This window comes from Mustela nigripes, chromosome 3 (assembly GCF_022355385.1).
Source record: "Mustela nigripes isolate SB6536 chromosome 3, MUSNIG.SB6536, whole genome shotgun sequence".
NCBI classification, from domain to species: Eukaryota; Metazoa; Chordata; class Mammalia; order Carnivora; family Mustelidae; genus Mustela; species Mustela nigripes.
Genome location: NC_081559.1, coordinates 72,802,439 through 72,817,497, shown reverse-complemented (window position 1 = coordinate 72,817,497; position 15,059 = coordinate 72,802,439). Strand labels below are relative to the sequence as shown.

The 15,059-nt window shown below is 42.0% G+C and overlaps 1 protein-coding gene across 12 annotated transcripts in view; it reads right to left on the bottom strand.

The window, feature by feature from the left end:
• OSBPL6 (oxysterol binding protein like 6) overlaps nt 1–12,910 on the bottom strand; it is a 204,188-nt gene extending 191,278 nt beyond the window's left edge. For 11 of the 12 annotated variants that reach the window (XM_059394230.1, XM_059394235.1, XM_059394238.1 and 8 more), the window contains exon 1: nt 12,803–12,910. The gene's annotated coding sequence lies outside the window, so the exon portion shown is untranslated. The remainder of the gene's footprint in view (nt 1–12,802) is intronic. The other variant, XM_059394234.1, reaches the window with a different exon arrangement.
• Between the last annotated feature and the right edge of the window lie 2,149 nt (nt 12,911–15,059).

Below are 15,059 nucleotides of genomic sequence, written 5' to 3'. Positions count from 1 at the left end.
TCTCTCTCAAATTAGCTTTTGATTTGCAACAAGGCATTAAAGACGTTATGACCATATTTACATTTTACATAGTAAGTTTCCAACTAGTGAATAATTTAAATTTTTAATTAACATGGTAAAAATAATAATAGCTAGCACTTACACAGCACTTACTATGTGCCCTGTTCTTAGGAATGTATATGCATTAATTGTAATATATGTATACATACATGTACATACAGGTGTATGATTAATGCATATACATTTCTAAGAAAAGAATAAAATCATATATATTTCTAAGAACAGGGCACATAGTAAGTGCTGTGTAAGTGCTAGTTGTTATTATTTTTACCATGTTTATCTTTTTAACAATCCTCTGTGTTAGGCGCCATTTTTATATTTGCCATTTTAGGAAAGCTTAGCAAAGTAGAGTTAATGGACTTATTCAGAGTCACGCAGCTGGACAAAGCCAAGCGAGGATTTGAAACCAGGCAGCCTTAGCCCCAGTCTACGTTTATAATGCTCAGCCTTACCTAAATAGCCGTTCTCTATAAAAATCTAATTTTACATAAGCATTTTTTAACTCATTCAGAATTTTTTGCAGAAGCTTGTTACTCATAATTACTACTTTTTTCTCTAAGATAAATAAGTAAATCTGTATTAACCACATCAAAGTTCTGGCTAAAGTAGGCATATATAATATTCTAATGTAAATATCATAGTGTCAATTTTGCATTAAATATTTTAGTATTTTAAATTACCTCATTTTAACTTCTTTTTGTTTTTTTTTTTTAAAGATTTTATTTATTTATTTGTCAGGCATAGAGGGAGAGCGAGCAAGTGAGCACAGGCAGACAGAGAGGCAGGCAGAGGCAGAGGGAGAAGCAGGCTCCCTGCCGAGCAAGGAGCCCGATGCGGGGACTCGATCCCAGGACGCTGGGATCATGACCTGAGCCGAAGGCAGCCGCTTAACCAACTGAGCCACCCAGGCGTCCCTCATTTTAACTTCTGAATGCTAAAAGATGGTACCAGTCTAACATGGAATCTTCTTGACTAACTATCCCAAAAAATTTCTATTTCCATATAGATTTTTCTGTACTCTGAATCAATTTTTAAATTCAAGGAAACTAAGAATTTTCATGAATCTGTAATATAAATCATGCTAATGCTACTTAGCATTAGGTATCACAGAGAAGAACTACAAAAACATTATAATCTTGTTGAAAATGATAATTTAATATATGATGTCAGGTTTTTAAAGGCTATAGTTAGCCTTAATTAATTTACCTCTAGAAAATAATCTCTATTATTATGAAGTCTACTTAATTCTCAGATGTTGTTATACTTAAGGTTTTTAGGTTAATAAACCCAAAAATAGTGATGGAGAATTCTATTAAAATGCAAAGCAAATTTTTAAATCAACTTTTAATCAACAAAATTCTTAAAATGTGATAAGCCACTGCTTATAGGCCTGATTTCTCAGCAGTTAATGGGGGAGGGGGCGCAGAGGAAGAGGGGAGACAGAATCCCAAACAGGCCCCGTGCTAGGCATGGATCTCACGACCCTGAAATCATGACCTGAGCCGAAATCAAAAGTCAGATGCTTCAGTGACTGAGCCATCCAGGCACCTCCTCAGCAATTAATTTTTAAGGAAAAAAACGTTTCGGTCTTTGCCTCACCAAAAGTGAAAACATCCAAGAGTGTTCAAAAGTAAAGTCCTATTGACTTTAACCATAAAAAGTCACCTGCCCAAACTGATACTCTTTTTGCCCTTTTTAAGAACGTAAAACCTTGGGTTCCAAGAGGCTTATTCCCTGGGTCCTCATACTTGCTGTTCCCTCTGGCAGGAAAGGCTCTGCAACCAGATTTTTTCACAACCTGCTCTTTCCCATTATTGAGGTTCGATTCAAATGTCTTCACCTAGCAAGGCCTTCCCCTGGTCCGTTCACCCAGGCAAGCCCAATGTTATGGACTGAATTTTATCTCCCAAAAAGAGATAAATTCCTGAATTTATCTCAGGATTCCCGTTGAATTCTGAATTCCTAACCCTCGCTCCCCCAGGATATGACCTTATTCATAAATAGGATTGTTGCAATGTAGTTAAGATGAGGTCATACTGGAGTAGGGTCAGGCCTTAATCCATCACGACCGATGTCCTATACAAACAGAAGACACACAAACAGAGACATGGGAAGAAGGTTAGCAAAGACTGAGTTGTGCTACTGCAAGCAAAGGAATGCCTGGGGCTGCCAGAAGAGGCAAGGAGGGACCCACCTTAGTTTAGAACTTCAAGCCGCCAGCCCTGAGCCAATACATTTCTCTTGTTTTAAGCCACCCAGTTCCTGGTACTTATGGCGGTGCTGGGAAGCAAACACCCACCACCACTACCCACTGCTCTCAGTTCCATCGATCACTTTTATTGTCCTTAAACAGTTTTTAATGGCAACTAAAACAGCAATTAGCTGTCTTTTACTTTTTATTTACTTTAATTAGAATGTCAATTTCATGAGCACTTTTTACTTCCTGGCCTTTTCTGACTTAGTAGTTGCTCAAGAAATACTTTGTGAAATAAATTATTCTGAGAAAGATGACAGGATTAAAGAATGTCAGAATGGTCACTCACTTCCAATACTCTGAGCAAGTATAAACTGGCCTGGAAAACGAGCTTCTGCTCTGCTTGGAAGGACAAAATCCAGAAGGGGCAGCCAAAGGAAGACCCCTAGTGGAACAGGGAACAAGAAGGAGCTTCTGAGTTGTCGGGGATAGAGACTGCTGTGGGGGTTCAGGAATGATGAGGGAAAAGGGGGTGAGATGCAATGCAAGTGACAGGGGAGAGAGACCTGGGTGTGGAAAGGGCAGGGGCCAGCAACTCTGTACCAAAGGGCAACCACTGGCAGTTTCCCTCTTCTCTGGACTCTAGCCTGTTAGAAGAGTTACTCACCTATTTAGGTGAGTCTTTATGGTAACTACTGTGTTCTTACATCAGATCAGAATGAGCCCCAAAGTTGCAAAGGAATGCCACTGGTTACAAGTATAACAGCTACTTGTTATAACTGTTTGGTTACAACTACTCAACATTCTTGATCAGTAAAAGCGATCCCCAAGCAATTTTTTTTTAATTGTAATAATGGACATATAACATCCTATTCATTTCAAGTGTATGTCATAGTGATCTGATAATTTTTATACATTATGAAATGATTCCCGTTTATGAGTCCAGTTATCACCTGTCCCCATACAAAGTTGTTATAATATTGGTCACTATATCCCCCATGCTGTACATTATATCCCCATAACTTAAGTATTTTGTAACTGGGGCACCTGGGTGGCTCAGTGGGTTAAGCTCTGCCTTCGACTCAGGTCATGATATCAGGGTCCTGGGATCCAGCCCCGCACTGCATCGGGCTCTCTGCTCAGCAGGGAGCCTGCTTCCCGCGCTCTCGCTCTCTGCCTGCCTCTCTGCTTACTTGTAATCTCCGTTTGTCAAATAAATAAATAAAATCTTTTAAAAAAAAATTTATAACTGAGGGACAGCTGGGTGACTCAGTGGGTTAAAGCCTCTGCCTTCGGCTTGGGTCATAATCTCAGGGTCCTGGGATCAAGTCCCGCATTAGGCTCTCTGCTCAGCAGGGAGCCTGCTTCCCCTCGCCCGGCCTGCCTCTCTGCCTACTGTCGAATAAATTAAAAAAAAAAAAATTTTATAACTGAAAGTTTGTACTTCTTAAATTTTAAAATTACCTTGGTTTGAATAGATAATATGTTCATAAGTTTAAAAATTCAGAAGGTAGTAAGGGATATACTAAGTGTCCTAAGTAAGTGTCCTTTACACCCCCACACAACCACCCAGTTTTCCTCCCCAGAGTCAATCACTTTACCAGTTTCTTATGTCACCTTCCAGAGATAGTCTTTACAGTTACACATAAACATATATTTATAAACTCATATTTAACACCAACAGCCATATCCCACTCTGTACCTTGATTTGTTCCCTTATTATACCTTAGAAATCATTTCATATCAGCAAATATAGAATGATCTTACTTTTTGAAATTTAGCAATGGGTGTTTGTTATTTATAGCTACTAGTTTTGTTTCTGCTCCTAATTATTTAACCAATCCCATGCTGATATTTAGCTTTCCCTGAATCTTTTGCCACTACAGACAATGTTGCAATTGCCATCTTTATGCAAATTCATTTTGCAATGTACAAGTATATTTATAGAAAAATTGCTTAGATTTAGGGTGAGAAGGTAGGTGAACTTTTAATTTTGTTATCCATAGAGGCTGTATGTTTTGTACCCCCATAATGCATGAACCTGTCCGTCAGTTACCTCCAAAGCCTTGCCACTTTAAAGCACTAACAAACATCAAAATCTTTCCCAACTTAATAGTGTGGGAGGGCAACTTAAACAGTTTAAAACGGCATTTCTCTTACCATGAGTTGAGCACAGTTTCGTCTTTGTAAGTGCCATCTGTAATTCCTTTCTGTCAACTGTTTTTTCATTCTGTTGCCCCCTTCCCTATTAGATTAACAGTCATTTTTCTTAATTGATTTATAGGAGCTTTTTGGATATTAATGACTTAAACCTTGTTTGTGGCATGTTATGGTTTCTTTTCCATATGGTACTATTTATCTTCTGCCAGTACAGACAATATTTTTTCCTTAAATGGCATTTACTTTATCAGTCTTTTCATCTTACTTATTCTATGTTCTTCAAAACATTTAAAAACTTTTTTTTTTTTTTTTTTTTAAGTGTAGAGACAGATACCCTCCATCACATCCGACCTCCATCAGATGGCACTGAAACGAGACTGGAAGACAAGCTGGGATAGCATAGCGACCTATTTCCTTCCTTGACCTTCCTCTTTCATTACCCTGAGCTCTTGCCGATTTTGCTTTCTCCTCCTTTGCTTTCTTCGTGGAGTGGCACATGAACCCTACATTTGCTGGGCCTACCTTGGAGATCACATTCTTTTTATAGTTCTTGCTTCGATTTGAAGTTTATTGAGATCAAAAAGAATTTCATTAATGTCTTTTCATAATCAACATGCCATTCAAACTGTGCTACTTTTTCTATTCTAGGAAAATTATACAACAAAAACTGCTCAGATTGTTGCCTGATGGGGTGCGAATATGCAAAAGATTGTCTAGCTGAGACAGATAAACAGAAAGCAAAAATGTTATCTTAATTTAAAATAAAAAATCAGACTTTATCTCCAGAAATGACATGGCACAATTTTTCTAATTTTAATATTCTTTTAGATACTTTATTCTTTAAGCTTTGGTAATTGTTCATAGTGTGTTACTCCTAGCAACACTGCATTACGTATTAAAAAAAGGCAAAGTAACTTCTTCAAATTAGGATAAAACTTAGGCACTAGTGTAGCAGATGTGAAATAAAGCTATTGCTAAAAATTGAGGCCAGGTTTATTTTAAGTTTGACTTTTGAAAAAAAGATTCTAAAAATATACTGCTGTTGTTCTCCCTTCTATTTCCACGCTCTTTTCTAAAGGTGGATAGGTCGCTGTCTCAAGCACAATGGTGAGAATTGCCTCAACATGGTGCAAGATAAAAAAGTAGAAGTTAATGTTCTGTTCCTGACTCAATTCCCTCTACGTTTTGATTTTCTCTTATATTAGCATATGGGAAGAGAATGCCAAAGGAAAAGAAATAGAAAAGTATCTAACCCGGGAAAATTTAATTTTTCTCTATCCTTTCCTGCCCATGGAATTAAAAGACAAAGTTATAGGGATCAAGACAGCAAACAGCAAAAAAAATTAAATAATGATATTTGTAGTGTCTGTCATTCCTTTCATCCTCCCCTCAAAGCCTTTGCTCTAAAAACCCAAGAAAATAATCTACATATATACGTATGATTTCACTTTCTACACTGGCCACTCAAGGAGAATGATACAAAAGAAGGTTAAAATTCCACTGTAGAGGCTGTTGTTGGTTCATTCTCTCATTCCCATACCCACAATTTAGGGAAGAGCATTATTTCCTGTTACCACCCAACAGGAGTAAATTATTTGGCACGTTATCTTCTAGCTCTATTTGTACACAGGGCTTGCACCTCACTTGGCAAGTCCCTGGGCCTCGGGTTACCCAGCTGGAAAATGGGAGAGGTTGGAATAGATGGCTTTTTAGACCTCTTTCAGCTCTAATGTTTTAGTAATCTAATATAAAGGTCATCCAAGCACAAGCCATCAAGCAAAGATGAGTATTTCTAGTGCCTGAGTAGTATTTTCTTCATGTGTTTTATTTATGTGAATTGATACACAGATTTTCTTGAGCAGAGAAAAACATAATCCATCATCTCTAAAGGAGAAACTTTTTGGTGTATTAATTATGAATTATTTGTACTCACCATCAATGCTGGAGAAATGGATTCAAAAGACAGTCTGCTGATATCTTATTTAAATGTTATTTACTTATGTAAATTTACGTTTACTTAAACTTGTTTACATACTTATTTATTTAAATTTATTTGAAGTTTAAGAGTTAAGTTACATACTTAACACTCTCTAACCCAGTTATTCCTTACAGTCCTGGACAGTAAGCTACCTGCCTTGGCCTCCTTTCTTGCTCTGCCTTTCCACAGCTTACTAGAGATTTTGAGACTCTGGTCCTGCTGGATGGAATATTCTCCCCACAGGAGAGGCTTTACTTTCAAGTAAACTGCCAAACCAGTAGCAGAAACAGTCACTGGACTTTCCTGCCGCCTATAATTAACATAATTCTTACAATTTAAAGACACCCAACATTTATATTATGATTTATTTTAATGTAGACACACCCTAAGGGCTGCCTGTTTGGCTAGGTCAGAAGAGGACGTGACCCTTGATCTTGGGGTCATGAGATCAAGCACCACCTTGCCGGTAGAGATGACTAAGAAAGATAAACTTTCAAAAGCACAAAAAGAACTGATTTTTAAAAACTGTACTACTACATAAAGTAAGTGAACACAAAGAGAAGGGTTCACGTAGCCCACCAGAAACCTCATCTTGTGACCATCATGATTCAGTACAGTCAATTCTCTGTAATACAGCTGGATCTTTAATTAACCCTTCTATTTTCCATTTTTCCCTTTAAAAATCAACTCAGCACTAAGACACATTCCATTTTCACAAATCTGACTTCATCCACCCAGCTCTCCTTTCCCTGACCTCTGTCTCTCCTATGTGACAACACTGAGGTATCTTCTTGACAAAAGGACTTGCCATGAGTTTAAAGTCTTCTGCTTTAAAAAGTCAATAAAACAGAAGTACATTTAAAGTAACTGTTCTTTGCAGGGACCGCATTTATTTCCCCCATAGCACTCTCAATTCAAGGAGGTCTAAACATAAATCTGGAAAAAGTTTAAGGAACAAATGAAAAAATAGAAACTTCATGCAAATTCCAAAACCAAGCCAGATCCACCCTCCACGTTCGCATACATATTCAATAGTGATTTGTTTTTGGTAGATTCTGTCTTGGGTAGACCCTGAGGGCAGACAGGTTTATGAGCCAGCACTTAAGAGGGTGTCTGGTACATAGTAGGTGCTCAATAAAGAGGGGCTGAAAGAAGAAGGAAGGCACTTGATGGCCCATGGCCCATTCACACGAGACCCACAGATGCTGGTCACCTCTCTGTGAAAGTGATCAGCCTCGGGTCTGGTAACTGAATGTAGGGATGCAGAACTTCTTCCAAAGTTCATGGAAACTGAGAACCGTGCCAGAAGAGCAGACTACCACTTTCACCAAATGAGATTTAGATCATGTCAGTTATCCCTAAAATTAATTTTTGCTCATTGTTTTGACCAAAGCTCCTGAGCCCAGCCTGGATTTCAAATCATTAAATATTTATATCTATTTATGGGATACAGGGAATGTGTAGCTGCAGTGAAGGGTATGACTAATCATCCCTGAAAATCAAGAGGCTTCTGGAGTGAGTCCTTGACTCTCTTAGGAGCTTTTTGATAACTTCTGACTATAATGGTAAATAACAAACTTTCTTCCTTCAGGAGGTCTGTCCTTCTCTTTTCCTTTTTCTTTTCTTTTTTCCTGTAAGATATTGCCACATTTCCATTCAACTGCTGATGGAACTACCAGCAAGATGTCAAGATGTTCTCCAAATCACTATGCCAAGGAAAGGCAATTGAGGATTACATTGCCTTGGGGAAAACTATCCAGCCACGAATCATTGTATCAGCTGGTGTGAAATCAGCAAGAAAAAAACATTACAGAGGATCAGAAGACGTCAAGAAATAGAAGCAAAATTGGAAAATGAATTTTAAAATAGGACGAGAAAATGCTGAGTACCTAGCATAATATTTAACAAATCAGAATGCCAGCTAAAATGGTGTTCAATCAAAATGACACTATATATTACTCCAGGATGGCCCTAGAAATAGAAAGCCCTATCCTGTCCACACAGGAGAGCATAAGCAACTCTTTATTATAATGAAGAGAACTTCAAGGGTTGAAATCCTTTATCCTTTTCAAGGGAGTATATGTCAGAAAATACAAACACATGTGCCATTACTTTGCAACATTAGATGGGAAACAGTATGAAGGCAAACATCAGCCCGCAAGGCTCTAGTCCCTCCATCACATCCTGTTCCCTGCACTCACAGGAAGTGGCTATTAGTATCTTCATTTCACATGTGCCATAACTGAGGATCAGAGGGATCTGCTTCACCAAATTACACACAACTAGTAAACTCTCAAGAAAGATTTGATTCCAACACTTCTCACTGTGATGCCAACACACTCTCAAATCCATGAACCCACTTCCTGTCAATCCAAAACATCATCTTCACACTTAACCACTGAGCATTTACCTCCTTCACGCAATAAAATTACACAAAGGCTTTTTATGCCCTCTTCCCTCAGGTACTCTTCCATATGCACCAGGTATGACATGAGAAAATCAAAGTCTTCACTGTGAGTGTCATAACTGCCCACCAACTCCAAGTTTGTATCTTCAAACATAAGCTGAATATCAATCAACCCACACTTGACATATCTAAATCATGCTAAAACCTCCCACCACAACGTCTCTATTTCTTTTAATTAAAATGAAACATCGGGCACCTGGGCGGCTCAGGTCATGATCCCAGCGTCCTGGGATCCAGCCCCACATTGGGCTCTCTGCTCAGCGGGGAGCTTGCTTCTCCCTCTCTGGCTCCCCCTGCTTGTGTTCTCACTGTGTCTCTCTTTCTCTGCCAAATACATAAATCTTTTTTTTTTTTTTTTAAATAAATAAAGTGAAACATCTTTAACTCCTTCCTCCTATTCCTATTTAGGATCTTAAGCCTTGTATTCTTCTCCCAGTGTCTTTTAAAATCCATTCTTTCTTTTCAGTTCTCTCCAAACAGAGAATTCTCATCTCAATCAACAGCTTCCAAACCAGGGATCCTGCCTTGAATCTCTCCCCTTCACACCCTCACCTCCAATCTATCAGTTCTCTAGACTTTTTAATAAACTCTTTGAGTGGTTCATGGTTGGAAAATTCCCCATGGCTTCTTCCACTTCTGTTCATTTCCTCTGTTCAAGATGGCTGAGGTCCCTCTTCTCAGCAAGGCCACTTCCTGCTCATCTTTCCTATAAGCCTCTCCGTGAACTCTACACAATATATGCCTATACACAGGGACTGCTTCCTTATCCCTTAACTGACATCTTCTGAATCTTTTGGTACAGGAGCCTGGTGTGCCTTATGATAACACTGTATTGTCCTTATTTTCTTTTTCCTTAGAATTCTAAATTACTACTGATCCATGCATGAGAACTTCTTTCTTTCTTTCTTTCTTTTTCTTTCTTTCTTTCTTTCTTTCTTTCTTTCTTTCTTTCTTTCTTTCTTTGTTTCTTTCTTTCTTTCTCTCCTTCCTTCCTTCCTTCCTTCCTTCTTTTAAAATATGATAATCATCTGTGAACTTACTCTAGGTACTAGATCATTACCAATAACTTATATCCACCTGTGTGTTCCTCCCCATACCATCCCCATGGTCCTCTCAGAGGACAACTGCTGTGCTAGGTTTTAAGTTTATCCTCCTGCTTTAAAAACAAACAAACAAAACATGTATTTCAATACATGCACCTATACAAATGCTGATTTGTATTTGTTTATTCCCCTGGCTTGTGTAAATTAGTACAACAATTTTGGGAAATAATTTGGCAACAACTAGGAAATTGAAAACTTACACATCTTACAAATCAACAATTCTGTACCTTGGTATTTCCCCAAGAGAAACACTTGCACATGTGCCCCAGGAAACATGAATGACCAGAGCAGCACTCTCTGCAAATTTTTTTTCAAGGTGGCGGGGGGGGGGGGGGGAGCCACTGGCAGAACAGTGAAACATAATTGCTATGGATAGGTAATGGAATCATGTACAGCAATGGAAGTCAGTGAATTACAGCTATATACAACATGGACGAATCATGGTGACATAATGTTGAGAAGAAAAAAATTCCCAGAAGTCAATGCTTAGCACGAGACCTTTCTTGCAAGATTAAAAATAGACTTTAAAAAAGTATTATAATCATTACTTAACCTTCGCAGTCTAAAAAAAACAAAAAAAAACACCTCTTGAGAATTCATGACTTCTCCCCCCAAACTAGACTACAAACTCGTGAAAGTAGAGACATCTTTTTATTCTTATTTGTATTTCCCACAGTACCTAGACCAGTGTCTTGAACAGACGGATGATCATACGAAATAATCCACTGAATGATCACTGAATGCTACCTAACCAAGGCATTTTAATCAAATTTGAATATTCTCCCTAATCCAACAGTTTCACGAATAAAGTCACATAAAACTTTTACCTACTGATGCATTAACCTGTTTCTGTTTCTGGTGGTACTACAGATCTCCAGCCACAAATGCTTCATTTTAGGAGGACCTTATCCCTCTTCACAGAGTAGAGTTAACATAAGGTTAAAGCAATCTAGAGATGAGAAAACTTACGCGTTCCTATAAAAGTTCAGCAGAATCATATCACACTATGCCAAGAGATATCTGATAAAACCATAATTTGAAACTGAGATATCCCAAAAGGAATCCATCCATTGTGTGTATAATTGAGTTATCAATAACAAAACTGAAAAAAAAAATCAGCAAATACAGGATTTTTAGGTTTTCTAAAAGCAAAGATTTTAATGGAAATATTTTGTTTCCACATTGAGAAAAAAAATTTTTAAGGGGAAACACAAGAAATTCAGGGGTATAAGAATAACAGGAATAATATTCCACCAATCAGGACCTTCCTTATAACTCCATGAGGACAAGGCATATTTTCTATAGGTTTTAATAGCGAGTTACACTGCAGCTTCCCTTCGACCTTGGGAACTCTGCTCACTCCGAGTTACTGTGAGGTCTTCTGTTTCATTTATTATTAGTCTTTGTATCTGCAATGCTGTAGCATTGGATAGGATTATCAACATTGTGAGCTTGCAGTACCTCAAACTGTAGAAATGCTTCCAAAAAACAAATGGGGATGGAGGAGAGAGGAAAAAACACAACCAAGAGGAAAACAAAGTTAATGATATTAAGACGGGATATTTTTAAATTTTACCTTTGACGGAAGACTACATTTACAAATCAGCCCCATGATATACAACTATCCGCTAGCATGCAATTTTTTTTTAATTTAATAAAAGATGTCAAAGAAAAATTGTTTTCTTATTTAGGAAAAAAATCACGAGTGAATGTAACATACAATTTGCTAAAACTAGTTCAATTACTTAAAGAAGGAAATTGGTATGAAGAAAAAAAAAAAAACCTATAGGACTTTGCATCTGCGAGAAAGAAATAAGCTGGCAACCCAGTGGGTTCACTTAGTTTCGTGTCATTTGCTTCATGTCCATTATGTAATGCTTTCCCCAGCTTTGGGTCTCTATGTTTAAGCTACTGTTAGGAATATCATAGAATGGCCACAAAATCAGTATCTGGTCATAACTTTCAAAAACAGCTCCAAAGGTGTCATGAAGATGTGCCCACAACAGTAAAGGCTTTAAAAAAAAAAAAAAAAAAAAAAATCTGCTGGTGTCATTACTTCTTCCTGGCTTCCTCCCCAGGTCTCCCTTCCCCTCCTCCCCCACAGCATCCCTGGCGACACGATCTGCGGGCAGCTCCGGGCTCGATGCAGGGGAAGCACGTCCTGACTGCAATGCAAACGCTGTCCCGGTCTGAACCAGCGAAGGCAAACCCGGCCCTGGCTGGAGGTGTGGACCAAAGCTGCAGAGAAGGCTGCAGGGGAGCCAGCAGCCGGGGGACAAGGGTGGCCCGCGAGGGCACTCCGCAGTGCACGCGCACAATAAAACCCAATGCACAACTTCCCCAGCCGCTCATCTCGGCTCCCCGGATTCGCTGGGAGGTGCGGCGTAGGCGTTAGCTGGAGCGGGCGCGGGCACCGGCGCTCTCGCCGCGCGGGTTCGGTTCTCCGCTGACAATTACATCAGTCCTTCTCCCGACCCTAGCTTCAATCCGCGGCAGCCAGGCAGAGCGAGGGTGCCGGGCTGCGCGGAGGAATGCGAGCGCGCGAGCCAGGAGGCCGGAATTCCCCAACAACGAGGGGGAAGGGAGGGTGGCGAGCGGGGAACCTTGACTCAGACGCCCCCTCCCACCTTGGCCATGGGGCCCGACAGGCATCGCCGCCCCCGCCGCCGGGGCTCACCCGCCAAGGGAACCCCCAGGGGGCGGCGACGCCTCCAGGGCCCAAAGCCCCGCTGCCCACCCGCGCGTCCCTCCGGCCCTCCGGACGCGCACAATGCCCTCGGGCTGCGGAGCGGGTACCGCGGTGTCAGCTCCCGGGGTCCCCTCTGCGCTAGGACACCTACCTGGAAGGCGAGCAGCGGCGGCGCCGATTCTGCGGCGGCAGCAGCGGCGGCAGCGGCGGGAGGCGGCCCTGGCGGGCGGGCAGACGGGCGCGCGAGCTGGCCAGGGAGCGGAGGCGCGGGCGCCGCCTGCGCGGAGCCGCGGACTCCAGCACCGACAGCGGCGGCGGCGGTGCTGCGCCTCCAGTGGTCCACCGCGCCGCAGCCCCTCCTCTCCCACGGGCGGGGCGCGCTGGCGGGGCGGTGCTCCCGGCTCCCCGCCCCCGGCTCCCGCTCCCGCGGGTAGCCCAAGCCGGAGTGGCACCGCGGGAGGCTGGCGCTCCCGTTGCTCGCCCGCCTCCGCCGGCACTCTTCACCGCAAGGCAGAGAGAGCCTCCGGCCGGGTTCGCGGAGCCTCCGACGCGCGGGGTTCCACCGCCTGGGCTCACCCCCCGCTCGACCCCCGTGGGAACCCCTGGTGTCCAGAGATGGGCCCTGGAGACCCCAACGGGGAGTCTCCGGGCCTAAGAGCCACAGCGGCGACCCCGTCCGCCAGGGCCCGCCGAGGTGGGCCGGCCGCAGGTCTCCAGGGCTGGCCCAGAAGGGCCCCGGGCGCTGGGGGCCTGGAGCGCAGCCGCTCCGAGCGCTGTGAGACAGCGGATCAGAAGGAAACCGCAGCCCGGCGGCCTCCCCGGAGGCGCTGCCCAGCCCGTCTTGGGCCGACGTTCAGGCTGGTCAATAAACACACAAGACTGTGTTGCCTGCCAGCACCAACCCCCCGCCCCCACCGTCCCACCGCCGGGTCCCTGACACTTCGGAGCCAAACTTCCCAGGCCCAGAGAAATACTTAGGTTCGTTGAAAAAAGGATCCGCTGCTTAAAGCTCCACCGTACTACAATCCTTCCCACTCCCCTTAAACTCTCCCACCTTTAGACCGTTGCCAACCTATACCCTAGGGTAGATTAATATGAAGGCAAATTTGTTCCAAGGAGGGGGTAATTTAAATATTTGCACAGACGTTTCTTCTGTAAATGGATGACTGAGGAAATGTCAAAAGTATTTCAAGACATTTCTGTCATCACCATCTTCAGGGGGAAAAATCCAGACAACACTGATTAAGCCTAACACGAATTATTAAAAAAAAAAAAAAAAGTGCTGGAGTGCTCTATGGGCTATCTAGGTGTTCAGAGTGGATGGGGTTGGGGGGTGCCTTCAAAAATTGAAGACATTGTTACCCACTGGGGCAACTCAGTGATGGGATTTCACAGTTCTCATACCGTCCTGTTGTAAAATAATAGTTGCTGGGCCCTGTGACACATCGCAGTTTAACCGGAATTCCTTCCCCGTGAAGACAGTCCCCTCAAGGGAAGACTGGAGCGCTGACCCTCCCTTCACCACCACCATTTTCTCACTCCATCCATCTGGGTTCCACTGACAGGGACCACTGAAGCCACTCCAGCTAATAGAGGGGGAAAGTCAAACCCCATCTAACAAGAAAATGCAGAAGAATGAAAGGCGATGAGAGAGCGTCCTTGGTCTAAAGAAGTACTTCTCAAAAGTTTTTTGCTTCCAGGAACAGAGAACCATAAACTACTTGGGGGGTGGGGGAGGACTACCACAACGTCAACCCCTTTTATCTCAAAAATCCGTGCACACTTTTCACTCTACTCCTAGTGTCTCTGTGTGTTTCACTATTTTAAAAAATTGGTTTAAATATCAGGGAAAAGTGTTCTACCTGTCTCATTAATGAATGATCAAATACGGTGTGATGGCACTACTCCCATGAAAACAGGCAGATTTGAGAGAGCCGCCATTGTGTATCAAGGTCGCTTCTCCACTCTTTGCATCAGTATTTTGAAAACTCAGACTGGCGTAGATATATGAATACAAGTAACAGGCTTTTTGGTGTTTTCTTGAGCTATGGCCGGGTTATGGCTCAGAAGTTGCCCAAGAGCAATGCTTTCATTAAGTGCATATTCTCGCTAAGAGTTTAGGTCAGAAGTCGTATGTTGGCTAAAAGGATCTCTGTTTCCTGATTCATTCCTTTTACTTGTCTCAAAGAAATACTTGCTCATGGACTTTTTCAGTGAAGGAAGTTAATGATATTCTTAAAATACTATTACTCACAAATGAACGGAGCTTCACATGAATCATAGTCCCCACCATCAATTCACTTCATAGAACTCTCCCACTTCTTTTTTTTTTTTTTTGAGATTTTATTTATTTATTTGAGAGAGAGAGCGGGCACAAGTGAGGGGAGGGACAGAAGGAGAAGGAGAAG